Source organism: Sciurus carolinensis, chromosome 3, assembly GCF_902686445.1.
Source record: "Sciurus carolinensis chromosome 3, mSciCar1.2, whole genome shotgun sequence".
Classification (NCBI taxonomy): Eukaryota; Metazoa; Chordata; class Mammalia; order Rodentia; family Sciuridae; genus Sciurus; species Sciurus carolinensis.
In genome coordinates, this window is record NC_062215.1 from 52,734,798 (window position 1) to 52,753,432 (window position 18,635).

Below are 18,635 nucleotides of genomic sequence, written 5' to 3' on the forward strand. Positions count from 1 at the left end.
ATGCACTAGTACATAATTTCGAGTTTGACTCAGAATGAGGTTTTTAATTTTCTTTGCTGTTCTTTGTTATGTTGAGACAACTGGATAGATGTATGGGGTAAAAGGTAAAATAATAATGATTCTTCAAAAATAATAATAGTAAAAATAAATATATTATTGTAATTATGCTTACATCAGAATATGATGATATATTCTGTCATTATATATCATATTATATAACATCAAATATTGTATATATCATATAGATTATGATTTGCAACCTATTTTAATGGACCTGTGTTCAGTTTCATTGAAATATTCTCAGAATCAAAAGCTTAGGACTTGTGGGTTAATGTCAAGCAAAGTAAAAGGCAAAAATAAGCACTAATAAAGATAAAGGGAGATGCTATCTAATGCAAAAAAGAACAACCACTAGAATCATATAACAATCATGAACTTATGTGTACTCAGCACTCGAACGATATAAGGCAACAACAAAAACAGAGACTACTAAGTAAATCTTCAAGCTGTATGTGAGAATTTAGGCAGCCCTCTTTGAGAATCTAGTAGATTAAACAGATTTAAAACTTGGTGACAGAACTGGAGCTAGAGCTGTGACAGAGTGCTTGTCTAGCATGTAGAAGGCCCTAAGTTCTATCCCCAGTGCCCCTGCTCCCGGACAATATGACATAGCAAGATTAGATTTCTATCCCTTGTATATGGAAAAAATTAAAATGTAAAATCAATATCTTTCTATTGTTAGTTGACAGCATACTGGAGGTATAAGCCAGTACAAGGGGGAAAGAAAAAGAAATAATAAAGGAATTAAAACTATAAAGTCAGACACAAATTTGTCTTCAATTGCAGATTATATAATTACATACTTAGAAGATTTAAAAGAGTAATTGTAAAACTACTAAAAACAAACTGAAAATTTAGCTAACTAGCAGAACACAGTTAAAAACAGAAATCAGTAACCTTATAGAAAACAACCAGTTGGTAAAAATAGTAAAAGATCACATTTCTAATAGCAAAAAATAAAGAAAATTTTCTAAGTATAAACTTAACAATCAATGTATAGAACCAACATGAGAAAATTATAAAACATTTCCAAAGACAAAGGTCAACTTCCACCAAGTGGAAAACCAAGCCCTGTTTAAACACCACTTTGATTTACCCCATGTCAATTTTAACAATCAAATAAATATAAAGTGAATTTTTTTCCAGACTTAAAGGATTGATTTTTCTTTTCTTTTCTTTTTTCTAGGTACTGGGAATTAAACTCAGGGGCACTTGACTCCTCAGCCACATCCTCAGTCCTTTTTATTTTTTATTTTGAGACAGGTTCTCGCTAAGCAACTCAATGAGACCCTATCTCTAAGTAAAACACAAAATATGGCTGGGGATGTGGCTCAGTAGTTAAGTGCCCCTGGGTTTAATCTTTGGTACTAAAACAGATAGACAACTCCCCAAACACTCACCTATATGGCAAAAGAAAAAGAGGGGTGAATTCTTTTAGAATCTGGAAGTGGAAACACTTCCCTAACCATAAGTGAAAATCCAGCAGTTATGCAAAAAAAGATGAGTTTGACTTTATAAATATGACATAAACAAATCAGCCTTTGCATGACAAAAACTCTATGAATGAAGAAAAAAGACAAATGGAAAACTGGGAAATAATTAGTAATTTTTACCACAAAGGACTATTTCTTTAATACATAATCAATGCCTAAAATTCAAGAAGAAAAAGAGCAATGACAGAGTAGAAAAAAATGAGCAAATGATAAAAACAGATAATACACTGAAAAATAAAATAAAATGACTCCTAGGCAAATGACAAGATTCTCAACTATGCTTATGAAAAGAGAAATGCAAATTAGAATTACCCTGACAAGTCATTGCTTATGTCTTAGCTTTGCAAAGATCCAAAAACTTTACAACATTTTTTGTTGGTAAGACTGTGAGGGAACATACTGTGTTAGTTAACTTTTGTCATGCGTCTAAATACCTGAGAAAATCAACATAGAGGAAGAAAGATTTACTTTGTCTCATGGTTTCAGAGGTTACAGTCCCTGTTCTGGGCTGTGAGCACATCATGGTGGAATGGTGTGGCAGAGCAAAACCACTCACCTTATGGTAGTCAGAAAGGAAAGAGAGAAAGAGAGAGAGAGAGAGAGAAAGAGAGGGGCTTGATCTATTGAAGAGATTATAGCCATGTGAATGCAAAATGGGAATCTGGTGATATGTAACAAAATTATACACACATTTACCTTTTGAAGCAGAAATCTCACTTGTAGGACTCTATCCCCAGAATACCTAGACAAAAATGAGAAATGATGTAAGCACAAAGCTATTAACTGTAGAATTATTCATTATAGTAAAGGAATTGAAAACAACCCAGACATCCTTTAATGAGGAACTGGCTCACTAACATTATGAATACTGTTAGAGCCACACAATGGAGTACTATTCATCTGTAAAACAAGTGAGAATATCTGTGTACTGTAAGAAGGCAAAATCTGTAGAATATATCAGGGAAAAAAGTATGGTACATGAAAGTGTTATGCCCACATTTGCTTATATTTAAAGAAGAACAGAGGAAGATTAAACAAAATGTTTAACAGAGTACTATACTTATGGAAGAAGGGAAGGGAGAGTATAGAGGGTACAGAAATAAAGTCATGGTTTCCCTGATTGTACTTCTTATAGTTTTGATTTAGAAATCATGTAAATGATTTACATAATTGAAATGCAAAGTAATATCTCAAAGATTATACAACAATAAGATATTATCAAGAGAGGAAAGTCATCAGAAAATAGTTGCTTTATAAAGTCAATACCAAAAAAAAAAAAAAAAAAAAGATAAGAACAAAGCCTTTTCTCCTTCACTTTCTAATGTCTGGAGTGTGGACATGATGTTTGGAGGTTTAGAAGACATTTTGTAATCAGAGGATGAAAGTCACATAGGAAAAAGTATCTGGAAGAGGGGAGGAGCCATGACACCCATGGATAGCCCAGTTCCAGACATGATACCTGAGAAAAATAAACCAGTTGCCTTTTGGAACCATTCTTATTTGATGCCAAATACCACTTCAATTCTTGACTCAAATATTCAATTTTTAAAAACTAGAAAAAGTAGTACAACTTAAGCATTAAAGAAGCAAGGAACAAAAGTTAATAATGTAGGAAATGGAAAAACAGCAAAAATGTACATAATTTCTTGACAAAACAAAAAAAAATCTTAACCAAGCTTTATTTTTCATAAAATGAGAGATTAAAACTAAGCCATATTAGGAAGGAGTAAAAGAAACAAAACTACTTACATAGTAGAGGTTTTAAAAATTGTGATAATTGTGCTGCTGAGATGGAGAAGGGGGAGAGCTTGGGGAAAACCTAGTTATTAAAAATATGAACTGTCCTCTTTTCTCAGTAATTGGGATTGTTGCTTTGATTTCAGCCAATTCATAAAGAGAAAAAATGATTTCCACCTGCCCTGGAAATCAGGCATTCTAGGACCACAAGTATTTGGCTTCTCAGTTTAGTGCCCATGGTTTAAATAGAGAGCTCTCGGGGGAGCAACAGAATAACAGGATCTGCTATTTGGCTGTGCTGAAAAGTTGAGTTGAAATGATGATCTTTAGATCAGAGCTTCCGGCCAAAAGAGAAATCTTGTCATTAGGACTCTTGATCATTGCTCTTTACCATTTACAGATGCCCATCATGTAGCACAACTTTGATGGAAACCATTCACAGAGAATGAATGCAATGCGCATGCCCACTATGGGGTACATTGCAGTGCAGCCCTGAGGGAGGTGGTGCACAGACGCACTGAAATAGAAGGACCGATTACAACCAGTTGAAACCTGACGAGGATTCCTGAAGGGGTTTTGAGTCTGGTACCAAAGGAGGGGAGAAAGATGACTTGATGCGAAAAAGAGGGCTAGTCAGAAAAAAGAGCTACAAAGGCTAGAAATATACACATAGAGGGATGAATTTCTTGGTGTCCTGGCCTCTGGATTCTGTAGATTATTCACCCTGTAGGTTTGAATGTTTGCTGACTTGGACTGAAACTCAGAACTATGCAGAGGGTGGAAGAAAAAAATGAATGAACACAGCTCTTTTCCTCTACCATGATGTTGTCTCACCTCAGGCCCCAAACAAAGAAGCCAGCCAACCATGGACTGAAACCTCTAAAACCATGAGCTGAAATAAATCTTTCCTTCTCTTAATAGTTCTTGTCAGATATTTTGGTCACAGTGATGAAAAGCTGACTAACACAGTGGGGAAGGATGGGCTTTTCAATAAACAGTACTGGGATAACTGACTAGATGGAAAAAAATGTGATCTCTATATCATACCATCTAAAAAATAAGTCCTCCAAATTATATAATAAGTGGGTAAGGAAAATTTCCAGGGTCAGAAGAAAGCTACAGGAGCAGGTGGTGAATTTCCCTAAAGACTGTAATTCTAATTTTAAAGATCATTCCTATAGGGTACCTGGAAGTGAGGACAGTACCTTGTTCACATGAAATACTTAAGTAGAGAACTCAGTAATAGGATAAAAAAGAACCATAGCAACTGAGACCCAAGAAAAAAACTCAGGGAGAAATTGTTAATCATACTGGTGGTTTAAGGTCTTGAAGAAAGAGCAGATTTGGGCTCAGATAGCAATACTGTTGTCTGTGCAGCTTGGCTTCAAGTATTCATAGGGAATGTCTAGTTGCTCATTCTGGGCCACACATTCCCTTTCCGGGTTGTCCAAATCTGTTTGAAATTACCTTAGCACAGCCTTGGGCTCAGGGCTTGAGAAATATTCCTCTTTATGATGCCCCAGGACCATCTGAAACAGAAAGAAAGATTGAATTTGCTCCCTAGTTCCAAGACACAGGAATGCAGAATGTAGCCCTCACCCTGACGTTTCTCATCTAGTGGTCAGTACCCACAGGTGCAGACACTCACCATGTCTGGCTGCCATCAGCTCAAGAGTCATGTACTGGTCATTTGAAAACAGACGTCAGGTAGTGACCTAATCACTGTGACCATTGTCACATCTTCCTTGGTGATGGTGGGGGCGTCTGCATTGAGCATGGGCTATTGGGAACCCAGGCATGCCAGTCGAACTAGGGGAGGAAGAATCTGAATGCGTCACAACTCTGATTTCAGACACTAGCTCCCAACTCTCTTTAAGCATTCCCTAGTTCAGATACCTGCTCTTAGGGACCTGGTTTTAGTTGTTCATCCCTGGCCCTGGGTGATGGTTGAATGTTGGGCAAATGCATATGAAGATGTACATGGTAAGGAAATGACAGAGCTGATCTGGAGACTGGAAGGAGACAGGAAAACATAGGAGAATAAAGATTGATATTTACAAGCTATCAGACTGAGAGGTAAAGGAAACTAAATGTTGATCCTTAGGGATGTTGATACCTTGGAATCTTTGAGTATTCATTTGGTTATTCAAAATGTATAGAACTACTATGTACCAGTCATTCCCTAGGCTTTGGGGATATGTTGGTATACAAAACAGACAAAAATCTCTTCTTTTAGTTTAGATTCTAGTAGGAAAGAGAGATAATAAACAGAATAATTACACATAACATATTATTGATGAGAGTAGAAATAAAGTGGGAAAAGGGAATATGAACAGTCAGGGAGAGGTAGTTGATAATTTTGAGGGATCATGGGAAGCATCACTAAACTCTTGGAAGCCCTGGGTACCAGCCCTGGCTCTGCTGACCGATTGCATCATCTTGCCAGTTGCTTTCCTTCCTCAACCCTCCATATTTTTCTCTGAAAATGGGGATGATAGTTGCCTTAAAAAAAATAAGGTGATCAATTTAAGGTCCCTTAGTATATTGTGACTATTATTATGGTAGAATTTGGAGGCCTAATAAGCTGTATGGTAAAAGGTCAAATATCCTTTTTTTGAAAAGTATTTTAAAATCAAAGGATAAAGTAAACACTCAGAGGGAAAATAGTAAATGACTTGAATAGCCATTTCCCAAGGAGACTATTCAAATGTCTATTAAACCAAAGAAAAGGTACTCAGTTCAACTAATCATTGGGGTGATATAACTTAAACTCTCAGTGTGATAATATTGCATACCTATCAAAGTGGTTAAACTAAAGAAAAAGATATTTTTCAGGTATTTGAGAGGGTTATAAGATATTCTGCTGAAGGGGGTGAAATTGATACAAATGTTTTGGAACTTTGGGTACCTGCTAAGACTGAACATGCACATACCCTATGATCCATTATGTTCACCTGTAGGATCTTTTGGAGCATGTGGAGACTAGAGACTTAACTGAAAAGTATTATAGAAATTTTGGCACTGGAAAGGCTGATGGGGTGGTGTGGGGTAGATGGGAGAAGCACAGTATTAGATCCTTCAAGGTAAGATTCCACTCCATGATAAGAGTATTGATTATTCATCTGTGCATTCCCAGGGTCTGACTAAAATAGCTCCAAGTAAGTTCTTATAGATGTTCCACAGAAGCACAGAAGGGAATTAAAGGCTTCTGAAGTATGAATGGTCAGAGGTTGAAGGACAAAGGTGCAATCTGGTCCATGGATCTTAGAAAAATATGATTGTGACAAGAACTCAGGAAAGGCTTTTTGTTCTTCAGAGCCTAAAATATGGGGTGGGAGGTACTGAAGGTAGTAGCTAGATCCCAGAGAGGAGGGTGGTTTGACCAAAGAAATGTCAGCCTCAAGGATCAGGGCACTAACTTCAGGTTTACGCCAAAGCATGTGTAGTACTGAGATTGCATCTGGAAATGACCTTTCTTCCTGGAAAGTGGGCAGAATGCCTAGACCTTCTGTGCATGGTGGATGGTAGGCAAGAAAGGGCAGGGAAGTCAGGGCGGGTCATGTAGGCTTTGGTGGGAAACTTTTTCCACTTACATTTTTAGGCAAGAAAACAGGGAACCATGAAGACAGACATGAGCTCCGGCACAGACTGGACAGAATCCCTCACTGGCTGTCATTGTGGCCTCATTGTGGACCAGAACATGGCAGGTTAAGGGCATCTGTGACTTGGGTGAGGTCAGGAGTAGGGTTGGTGACCAGGGTCTCTGAGAAGGACAATCCTTGGGATCTAGAATTATTCTGAGTCTTAGGGGATTATGGATTTAGATGCTTTAATGTATTAGAGGGAGAGATAGGGTCCTTTCCTAGAAGGGCAGAGCTGGGAAGAGACTCTGGCAGTGTCTGAGGATCTCCTGTCTATGGAATGGACTTTGCCTCTGTCTAGGACCTGGCACATCCCCACCTCAGTGATCTCCCAACACTAGACCTGCAGTTCAGGGTCTCCCCTCATGATATTATCCCTCTGGTGGAAGAGGTGGACGATCCTCTCCATGTACGAGCCCAGAGAATGGAGCTGAGCTCTCTGATGGCAGAAAACTCCAGCCTGACCTCTATTTCTCTAATTTGGTATCTGCCCTGCTGACTCTCATTAGTACCTGGGTCAGATTCTACCAGACTGGCCCCTGGGAACATTCCCCAGGGCTTTGACATGCTAACATAAAGGAAGGAGATGTAAGTCAATAGTTTCAGGAATTCCCTATGTTGTACATGGTTGCTAGCTACTCTTAAAATAGCCCCTGATTCCACCAGATCCCATGGTTTACCCACTTATAGCTGTCCCAGCCTAGGTTCCCTTCCCTATCCCACTCTCTTCATTTTCACCCACCCAGTATCTCCTTGCTATTCTTCATCTCTCCTCTGGATTGAGATATTTGATCCTCTCCTCTGGGTCTTGTTTTCCTTTTGCTTTTGATCCATGCTCACCTCAATCTAGAATCCTGCCCTTCCTCTCTTATACCCCATTTCTCAGTTATTCCTAAAGCAGAACATTCCGTTTTTACCCCAAACTGGCCTTTTCTCCTGACTTAACTATCTCTGACGTTTTTTTTCTATCTAATAGTTTGAATCATTTTGTCATCTTCTGCTCTATCTAAAATGTCACATAGATTTTTGGAACATTTTTAAGAAAGCACAAATCCTAATTTTCCACTTTCTGCAAAGCAATATATACTTGATTCACTGTTTATAAGATCATTGTATTTTTACATTAGTACAATAGCACCCAGCCTGTAAGCTTTGAGGTATTGCAACAGCTTAGACTTCTGATCTTTCTCTTCAGTCCTGCACCCAGGCATGCTGCAGCTACCATTTCCTCCTGACAAATGTCTGCATTTTCTCTTCCATTTTGTAACCAGCACACTCATGCCAATTCTTCATCCATCTCTGTCTTGGGCACCTTAAGTACTTGGTTGGCCTGCTCTCCTGGCCCTCCCATTTGGTCTTCTACTTAAAGAATCCTCAGGTGGGGTGGAACATTCATCAGTACTGCAGTCTCAGTCTCTTTCTCTAATTCTAGAAGCTATCCTCTGGTAATTTTATATGTTCTTATGTATACTATTTGACTTTCTATATAAATAGTAAATCTCCTAAAGCAGAAGCAACATTTTTGTTTAATAAATAGTGTCTACTCTAATCTAGACCCATTGCTAGAGAATTTCAGGAAGCTGACTTACAATATATGCTGAATAACTTGACTTAATAGGACAGATGGGCTCTCTCTTTTACTTTTTAAAACTGCAAGTGTGTTTATAATTATCTCAACATTAAAATAATTTAAACATTAAAAATAAAAACCACAGTGTTTAAGGTCTTAACACAGTTACCTGCTTCTCCATTCACAAATTGCTGTGGAGATTCTTTGTGGCACTACTTCATGAATGCTTGTTGAATGTGAAGCATCTTCGTATTGTAGTCTCATCTTGAAGACTTAGGGTTTTAAATCCCACACAGCTGTTAGGTTTTTTCTCTCTGAGGTACAAGATGGGACATGGAGGATGAAGCCTGTACCTTGAAGACAGGGTGCAGTCCTGGGCAGCACCTCATGGTGGCAACAGCAATGACCGCACCCAGCAGGTGAATGTTGGAGCAAATGATATTGGAGCTCATGTAGTTGGACTGAATTTTGGACCCAGGACTTGGCCAGGAGCCAGGCAAGTGGAGGATCTGAGGGCAGGAACAGTGTTGGGGTGGGCAAACTGAAGGTAGGAGGCTAGAGCTAGAAGAAAGAGGAATCAAGCATTCTTTGACCATTTACCACATGCAAGACACTATGCTCAGTATTCTGAGGGAAACAGATTCTTAAGGTAAAATTCTTGACTTCCAAGAGGTTATAATCTAGTAGTAGGAATGTAGACCCTTCCACTCTGCTTCCCGTTAGCTGTAGTACCATGTGAGCACCATGATGGTTTGGTTGAGTGTGGGAAATGCTAGAAGCAGGGAGTTCAGTAAGATGGCTATACCATTGGTTTGAAAGAAATGTAATGGGGCTCTGAACTAGGGAAATGCAATGGGAAGGAGATGATGAGAATGAGAAATTGATAGTACCTGTTGGCTATTTGTACAAGCAGCAGGAATGAACAATAAATAAAATCATGGGAGAAAAGATGTTCAAGAAAGAAGTGATGTTTGACAAAGAGATTAAGTAGCCTCAGGATAAGAACACAAAGAGGCCATTACGACTTTCAAACAGGTACTTCCAGTGAGGAATGACAAGGCTGCAAGCAATCATGGGATGATTGGAGATAGACAGTTCTCAATGAGTGAGGCTCAAGGGTCTCTATCCCTGGATGGAAGGTGATATGAACAGAGTAAGTGTTAGAGGGAGATACCCACGGTATTACCTGGATGACCATGGGAAGTAATTTCCCATTGTGTTTCAGCTTCAGCATGACAAGGGGGACAGGTACTGCTTCTTTCCCTGATTCACATTGGTTGGCATTCCATCTAGCAGGATAAAGTCAGCATCAAACAGGGAATCATGGGAGAAGAAGAAATGTATACATGGTTAGAATTCACATTCTACCCCCAGAAGGTCAGAGCAAAAGAAAAGAAATGTAAAGACATTTGGTCTAGAGTCTTGCCATTATCCCATATCTATAGCACCGTCTAAGTAGTGAAAGTGAAGGAAGCATCCAGAACATCAGGTCCAAGTCATCTCATTCCACAATGTTAAATAAGGTCCAATGGGAGAGGTCTTTCATGTGGCAGATAGTTTTAGGACTAGATTGTTGATCCATTGTGCACCACAGATTAAGCTCCCCTCTTGTCAAGATGGCCAGATCCCTTTTCTAAACATCTCCTAATGACCTCCCTTGTTGACTGACACCAACCTTAAAATTCCCTCCTTGAATACCATGTTATATCTAGTCTTAGTACTAGAGGAGTCTATATCAAGGGGAGCCTCCCTTCCTCAGATTCTTTGTGTCTCTTAACATCTCCACTTCTCCTGATCTCACTGCCAAGAAGAGAACAACTGAGTGTAAGAGAAAGTACCTGGAGTTCTTCCTCCAACTGGGCTTCAAGCTCAGTTGCTTCCCTACAGGAAGCAACAGTCTGAAGGGCAGAGAGATGGAGCATCTCAACAGCATAGGGTTGGCATCATTGAGGAACCGGTAGCCCCAAAGTCCATCATCTTGCCAGTACTAGTGATCCTAGGGGTGGGGTGGTGCATGGGATGGAGGATAGTAACCTGGACATCCCTCTTGCAGGCCCTATACCAGGAATTTAGTATATGACTATACTATCCTGTATGCATCCCCATTTCATTGTTGAGGCTTCTGTGAGATCACAATGCACCATATGTTCTTATTTGGCAAGGAGTTAGGGGGACCATGAAGTGTGACAGATGGGCCACCAGAAGGGGCCAGCAAGTGGTTATGATACCTAGAGGAGTCACTGACCAGCAAGGGCACTCTTATGTTCCCAGAAGATCTGATCAAAATTCTCCAGGTGGTTCCATTAGGGTATAAACATGATTGAGGGCAATCTCTATAGAGTCCAAGGACAGATATTGAGGAGGAAACCATTAACTTATCATATCCCACCTTTTTTGGGGACCACCAACCTGACTCCACTCTCACGTTTTCTCACCTTGCCTTCAGTGCTCACCATGCCTTCAAAGTCCAGCCTTTCCTCCTCATGGAATCTCATAATTAGACGCAGGTCATCCTTATAGTCAGCAGATACTGTCAAGGATAACCCTTCCTCCCAGGTGGCCCACCTAGAAGTTGGGGACAAAGTTTCAGGAAGGGTGTTGAGGTTAGTGATGGGACTAGGATCAGGGAAAAGATGGGGTAATTGGGAGGCCTGTGGGTGGGAGGTCACTAATAAATCTGTTGTCTTTCCTCTAGTTCCTTTTCTTGGTGCTTCTGGAAGATATTCAAGGCATTGTCTCCTGCTAGGGGGGCTGGGGACACATTAAGAGGATTGACAACACTCCTTTGTCCAATCTCAGGTTCCTCTTTGGTTTATTCCAATCTCCCACTTCTTAATTATATTGTATCATACCTTTTCCTTTGTCTCCATCTATACCACCTGAGTAATTCCCTGGCATTGTATATTTATTGTATCTTTACCTAGTTCCTTTTCTTTTTTTTTTTAAATTTGCATCGGGGATTGAACCTAGGGGTACTTAACCCCTGAGCCACATCCCTGGTTCTTTTTATTTATTTTTTAAATTTTGAAACAGGATCTTTTTAAGTTGCTTAGGGCCTTAATAAGTTACTGAGGTTGGTCTTGAACTTGCAATCCTCCTGCCTTAGCTTCCCAAGTCACTGTGATTGTAGGTGTCCTCCACAGGTGCCCAGCACCTTTTCTTGATTTCACCATTCTCAGCCTTCATATTTGTCCCGATGACATGGTTCCCTGGCTGCCAAACTGCATGACTGGTCTCTGCCAAGAATTGGTGGCAGAGTGGTGGAGTGGTGGAGTGGTGGAGCAGTGGCCCCAGTGGGTTGGAGTGCTGGTGGTAAGCACGGGCCCATGGCTGTGTGCATGACATGAGGCTAGGTGAAAAAGGGCAAGCCAATCTGTCACCAAGCAGCATTCCATCAGTTGCAGAAGTGCACTCCACACACCCTATATATTGAGACAACCCACCGAGCCTGCGCTATCAATGAGTTCGACCTCCCACTTCCCAAAATGGGGAGAAAATGGAAGTAAGGCAAACATGAATGGACTCAAGAATTGACCAGTAGTGTTAGTATGTTTCCAAACACTAATTAACATAAATTTAGACCAATATTAGTGAATAAAGTGCTATATAAATCCCTAGGCTAGCACACTAAGCAGAGAAAACTTGCTATTGTGTCCTCTCCTGAATCACAGAAGAGTTCTGTTCCTGTTCTTCAATAAATCCTATTACATTCACTCATCCTGATCTGTGGAATTCATTCTTCAAATTCATGAGACAAGAATCCTGAAAGAAGAAAATGAGGGCGAGCTGCTGGGGTCTGCTGTAACACTGGAGGGCATGGCCTACCATTAAGAGCTGCAACACTTCTCTCCAGCAGAGTCCTGCAACTTTATGCAGACCCAACCCCCCAGCAGAGATAAACAGCCCCTCTTTGTCATGTTTTCTCTTAGGTGTGGAAGACAGAGGAAAATGGGGGGAACAGACCCTTAAAAAATAGAAATGAGACTAGTAGAAGAGAGAAAAGGTACCAAAGGGAGGAAGGAGGAAAGGGAAGTACTGGGGAGGGAAATTGACCAAATTATGTGCATATGTGAATATATCACAATGAATCCCACTATTATGTATAATTATAATGCACCAATAAAAACAAATTCCATTTGTAGTTGGGTATGATGATGCATACCTGTAATCCCAGCTGTCCAGGAGCCTGAGGCAGGAAAATTGAAGGTTCAAGCTTACCCTGGGCAACTTAGGGAGACTCTGTCTTTAAATAAATAAATAGGAGAAAAGGAAGTGGAGGTGTATTTCTGTGGTAAAGCATTTGCCCAGTATGTGTGAACCCAGGTTCAGTCTTCAGTAAAACACACACACACCTACTGTTTGCCACACTTCTTTTAACCCTTCAAATTTCCCTATCTGTCCCTCTTCTCCATTATCTATGAAACCTCCTCTGAATCACCTCACAGGTCTACACCTATTCCACATTATCATATATTATTTTTGTTAATCTCATCTGTTCTGGTCTTCTGTCCATACCTTCACCTGTCTTCCAAACCATGTATTTCATGTTAGGTGCATTTACATCCCTTAACCTTCCTTAATACCACAATCATTGCTTCCTGAGATAAGAAGTTCCACCTGTGCCATCCTCAACTCTGCCATTTCACCTGTCCTAGAGAATAAATAGTTCCTTGTTGCTACCTTTACCTGGCTCCACCTCACCCTGCCTCCTCATCGCAAGGTTTACATTTGTTAAGTTGACCTATTCCTATTCCCACCTTGCTTCTATTCATTTGTCCCTCAGGCATATATTTCCTTTCCATTCTAATCTCTTGTGCAGTTACCTAAGGTAACAAATTCTGTGTTTGTGGTTCTCATTCGTTCCCACCCTCTGCCTTGTCTCCATGTACTTTAGGGTTGTCATCCATGTTTTCCCAACCTTTCTAGCTTTCCACTATATTATTTGTTTCCCTTAGCTGTTTTCTCTCAAGGTTCACCCACCGTTTACTCCATGGCCCCTCACCTGTGTCATCTCTGATTTGTTCTAAGTCAGGGAGATTTCCTTTCCACTTTTTACTTTGGTGCTCTGTTTTCAACCCTGTTGCAACTTCCACCATTATTCTCATTTTCTTGGATCACTTATCCTGTGTTCCCGCCTCACTGGCAGTCTTTTTAAGTCTATGTTTTATTTCTGGACTTTTTTTTTTCTTCCATTTTTGCCTTCTTGTATCCTGGAATCCCTACATTCACCTGTTGCCTGCCCTTCCTTTCTCTAAGTCTCCTCCTTCCTTTCTCTAAGTTCCCTCCTACCTTCCTCAGCCCTATCCCTCTGGGCCACCCCTGCACTTCAACAGCAGCTTTGTGTGAGTTTCCCAAACATCCCTCACTCCACGCTGCCAGGTCACCCGTGCCGCCCTCCGGCAGACTCCGGGTTCCTTCACCCTGCACCCAGCAGTAGTGTAGCAGAAACGCCTCTGAGGCTGGCTCCCGGACCCTGGGGCACTGTGATGCGCTCCCAGAACCACGCACCGTTCACCAGCGAGTGTTTTTGGTGCAGCTTCACTAACTACAGCGACCCCAGGTCCTCCGGAATATCCATAACAAATTCCCCCTCCTGTGGGGACAAAGCACATAGCAGAAACCTGGGAGACCGTTGTTGTTGTTTTGTTGATGCTCTTGTTTTAAAATTGTTGTTGTTTGGTACTAGAGATTAAACCCCGGGGCATTTAACACATTCCCAGCCCAGTTTATGTTTTATTTTATTTTGAGACTTCGTCTTGCTAAATTGCCGAGGGCCTAGCTAAATTGTGGAGGCTGGCTTTGAACTCGCGATCCTCCTGCCTCAGCCTCCGGAGCTGCTGGGATTATAGGCTGGATGTCACTGCGCCCCCTTTCTGGAAGCCATTTTTGAGGGCGGAGCCGTCCTTTGTGAAACCTCAGTTTACCAGGGCATTCAAAGTCAGCTTCGCTTCCCTGCCTCCCCGACATGACCTGACCTTGAGGGGCTTGATGCAGGATTTCAGTCGGAGGACAAGGTCCTCAGTGCGCTGCCCCCAAGATTTTGGAGCAGCATCATCGCCTAGATTACTCCATCACTGAGTCCTCACTGCGACTGTGCTTGGAGGAGGTTCACAGCTGATCATATGGCTGGTCGTACAGTTACATGGACTCTGGGGCCATTTGGAGAAGGAGTTGGAGTTTGCCAGAAACATGGTCGAAAGAAGGAAGAAAGGGATTGAATCCAGCCAGGGTCCCCAGCTCCCAATCTTGTCTCCAAACCCCGCCCCCATTGGCTTCTCAACTCCTTGGACATCTCAGCTGGCTGCTTTGTTCTGCCACTCACTGTCCCCAGTCACCACCATCCCTAGCCTATCACTGCCCTGCACTGGCCCTCCCTTGGCCATTCTATTCCTACTCCCCCTGGCTGACCTTGCAGCTGCAGCTTCAGCTCCACCTCCCTGAGAGCCCCAACCTGCCACAGCCTCAACCCTCAAGCGGTTGTGCGATCCCGAGAAAAGCCAGGCACCTGAGGCCATGCGGATGCAGTCCATGGTGTCCCTGGTCTGCTGCCTCAGCAGTATCTTGTGTGTTGGTGAATTTTGGGGTATGCCTAGTAGTCCACTCTTGTTGCATTGCCTATACGACCAGTCTCAGGCTTAATAAAGCAACGCTCTGTGTGTCCGCCCACGTTAGAATTGGGTTAGTTCTGGTTCCCAACTACACAAGCCCGAAACTGTGATGGTCCCTGTGTGAAGGTGGGAAAGGGTCGCTTCTCTCAGCGCAGTGTAGGGAAGTGGGCCTTTGAGGAAGGTAAGGAGCCGAGTGTGGTGGGCTCATGAAGAACTAGGCTGTGATAGATCCATCCATGTTTTCTCTCCAGTTCTCTCTCTTCCTCTCTCCTCGATTTTGATACCAAGTAGTACAGGGTGAACATTTTCTAAAAGGGTTACAGGTGCAATGACTTTTCTTTCCAGACTTGCCTTGTGTCCCTATCAACTGTACCCACCTTCCTCTCAATTTACCAGGTCTGCCTGCCCACGGTCATTGGGATGGTTATTGTGGACCAGGAAAGGCCTCTTCTTGAGAGACATTCAGTGGGCACTCTAATATGATTTACCCTCTTCATCCACTTAGAAAATAGTAAAAGTATTCATTTTCTTCCCTTTGTTTTCTATTCACACCTTCCGTCATTCTAAGGAGGAAACCGCTGTCAGTAGTCTGGTGTTTCTTTCTATTGTCCTTTCTGCCTATATAATTGTTTCTATAGAGTTTTGGTCATTTCCTCCGCAATAATGGGGTCAAGCTATAATATATTTTCCTCTTGGAACTTGTTTTACACAATGGGCCATGTGTGGTGGGAATATTTTCACATCAGCTTTAAATGCCCTTTTCTCAGAATCCTCACCAGCAGAGAATTATCGCTTTTTAATTTGTGCAAACAGGTGGATGCGAAGTGCCAAGAACTATGAAGCATTTGGATTTTACCCTATTTAAAATCTAACCAGTTAGCCTGTTACTGTTTGATAGATGGTGACAGAATACACAAGACTCTGAGTTCAGAGACAATGGACGTTATTTCCCAGAGAAAAAGCAATATCTAGAACTTGGTATTCCTATAAGTTCCTCCTGTCTTCCCAAGTCCCATGAGCATGATGCAGGTGGGTCCAAATGGATGGGTACACCTACAATGGGTCGCATTACAGAAGAGAACCACTGAGTTTGGGAGAGTCAGTATTTTTGTAGTAAGCAGATTCAAGTCTGCTCTCTGTCTATGAGGAAGATTTTGCTTTTTGCAAAAAAAAAAAAAACCATGAGAAATAGCCTGAGTAGAGAATAGTCAGGGACTTGCATCCTTATAAGATCCAGCAAGAACAATTATAGATACTTAGGGCCCACAAGATTTTCTCTCCCAATAAAAAGTATTTACCTAGTCTCTTAAAACCTCCAATAGCTACCTATAGAATATAAAATAAAACCTAAGCTCTTTACCAAGGTGTGGTAAGGCATAGCTAAACCTGCTCTGAGTGAAGTGATTATGTAGAAAAGAGAAGTATTTCTGTACATGTTAATAAGGTGGGTCCCTGAGTATTCTCTCAGACTAGAGCATTCCATCCACTATTCTGACTCTAATGTTGTAGGAGCAAGCCCATTAGTCTAGGCTTTTAGGTGTGGTAGGTTGCATAATGTATGAGAACATTAACCACTGAACATTCAGAGGGCCTCCAAAAGAAAAAGAAATACACATGAAAATTCAGCTATTTTACCCTAGCAGATTTCTTTTTTTTTCTTTTTAAAGAATTTGTTCTAATTAATTATATATGACAGCAGAATGCATTTCAATCCATTGGCACACAAATGGAGCACAACTTCTCATTTCTCTGGTTGTACACCATGCAGAGTCACACTGTTTGTGCAATCATACATGACACAGGGTAATAATGTCCATCAAATTCCACCATTCTTCCTACCTCCACACTCCTCCCCCTCCCCTCACTCCCATCTGCCTGAACCAAAGTTCCTCCATTCTTCCCTTACCCACCTCCCCCATTATGGATCAGCATATTCATAGCAGAGAAAACATTTGGGTTTTGGTGTTTGGGATTGGCTTATTTCACTAAGCATGATATTTTCCAATTCCACCCATTTACCTGCAAATACCATAATTTCATTCTTCTTTAAGGCTTAGTAATATTCCTTTGTGTATATACACCATATTTTCTTTATCCATTCCTCCACTGAAAGGCATCTAAGTTGGTTCCATAGATTAACTATTGTGAATTGAGCTGCTATGAACATTCTATGAATGAACTTTTGAATGTCCTTTCCATTCTGAACTTGCTAAATAAACAAAAACCAAGTGTTAGCCAATTCCAGGTCACTAGTTTTACCAATTTCCAATCCAAATATCATCATGTAAAATTTCCCTTCTTAGAAATATTCCATGTTAAAGCAGGAATGAAAGAATTAGAGTACTAACAACTTTTAACCTCTAATAAAATGACAAACCCAGGAAATGGTTATCTATGGTGCATAAATTCATACACACACACACACACACAAATACTGCCACAGATTATGTACCTCCTGATAGAAATATTTAGCACTCTCTATAGTCACGATGCCACAAAAAATTATTGACGACTCTTACCAAAGTTATACATATGGCTACTAATATATAGCAAGTACATAGGATTAAAGATTATGTTAAACAATACCTAAGGGAAATAACCAGCAAAGCACAACATGGAAGACAAATAATGTGGTATATAAAAAAGTAAATTGCAGGAAATAAAAATGAAGAGGAAAAGGAGATGTATAGACTAAAAGAGTCAAGATCAATTGCAAAATACAGATTGTATACTAAGAAATTAGGATTAGTAGTTGGGCAGGGTTATATCTTGAACAAGCAAAGGCTAAGGTCAAATGAGATGTGGAACCACCTGGGGTTGCAAAGGTAGCAAAGACTGCTCCCTCTCTGAGGGTCTATTGGTATTTCAAAGCTCTATTTATTTTCATCACCTTACTTTCTAATACATTGTACTCATTTATTTCTCAGTCTTGTTCATTACTTGCTTCCTGGTGATGGTCTCTTCCCTGATGACTCAAACTTAAAAGTTATTCTATTCCCCATGCAGTTATACAAAAGAACTTTTCTGAATCTTGGGGAAATGGAGTGAAGGTTTGTATCAACACTTAATACAACAAGGATGGCGACACTTACTGTAAGATATCCATACTTAATGTTTCATGGCTGCTTTTGACAATAGAAATTTTGCTCTGCTGTATAATTCCCTGTATCCTTGCTTCCTGAAACTCAGATGCATTGGCTCACACAAAGGCACACACACATGCACGCACACACACACCATACTCACGTTCTCATTCTCTGTTCATTGTGTTTATTTTCAATCACTCATGATACTCCTCTATTCCCCATTGCAATTTCAGCTGTTCTTGTGTACTAAAAATTCTTCCCATTTATTTTAGAAAACAATTCCATTCTGTTGATCATTTATTAAGCAGCACAAAGTAAAGACAGAGACTGAGTATTCATTATTATTCATTATTAGTGTTCTTTGAGTGTTCTTTTCTAGCAATTACTATTAGCAGAAGTAAGGATTGGTTCTCCCAATGGTATCATTCAACCCTTCACCA

At 40.8% G+C, this 18,635-nt stretch overlaps 1 pseudogene; it reads right to left on the reverse strand.

Annotated features, from left to right (window-relative positions):
• Window positions 1–4,639: 4,639 nt before the first annotated feature.
• Window positions 4,640–18,635, reverse strand: part of LOC124979337 (polyunsaturated fatty acid lipoxygenase ALOX12-like) — a 79,182-nt pseudogene continuing 65,186 nt past the window's right edge.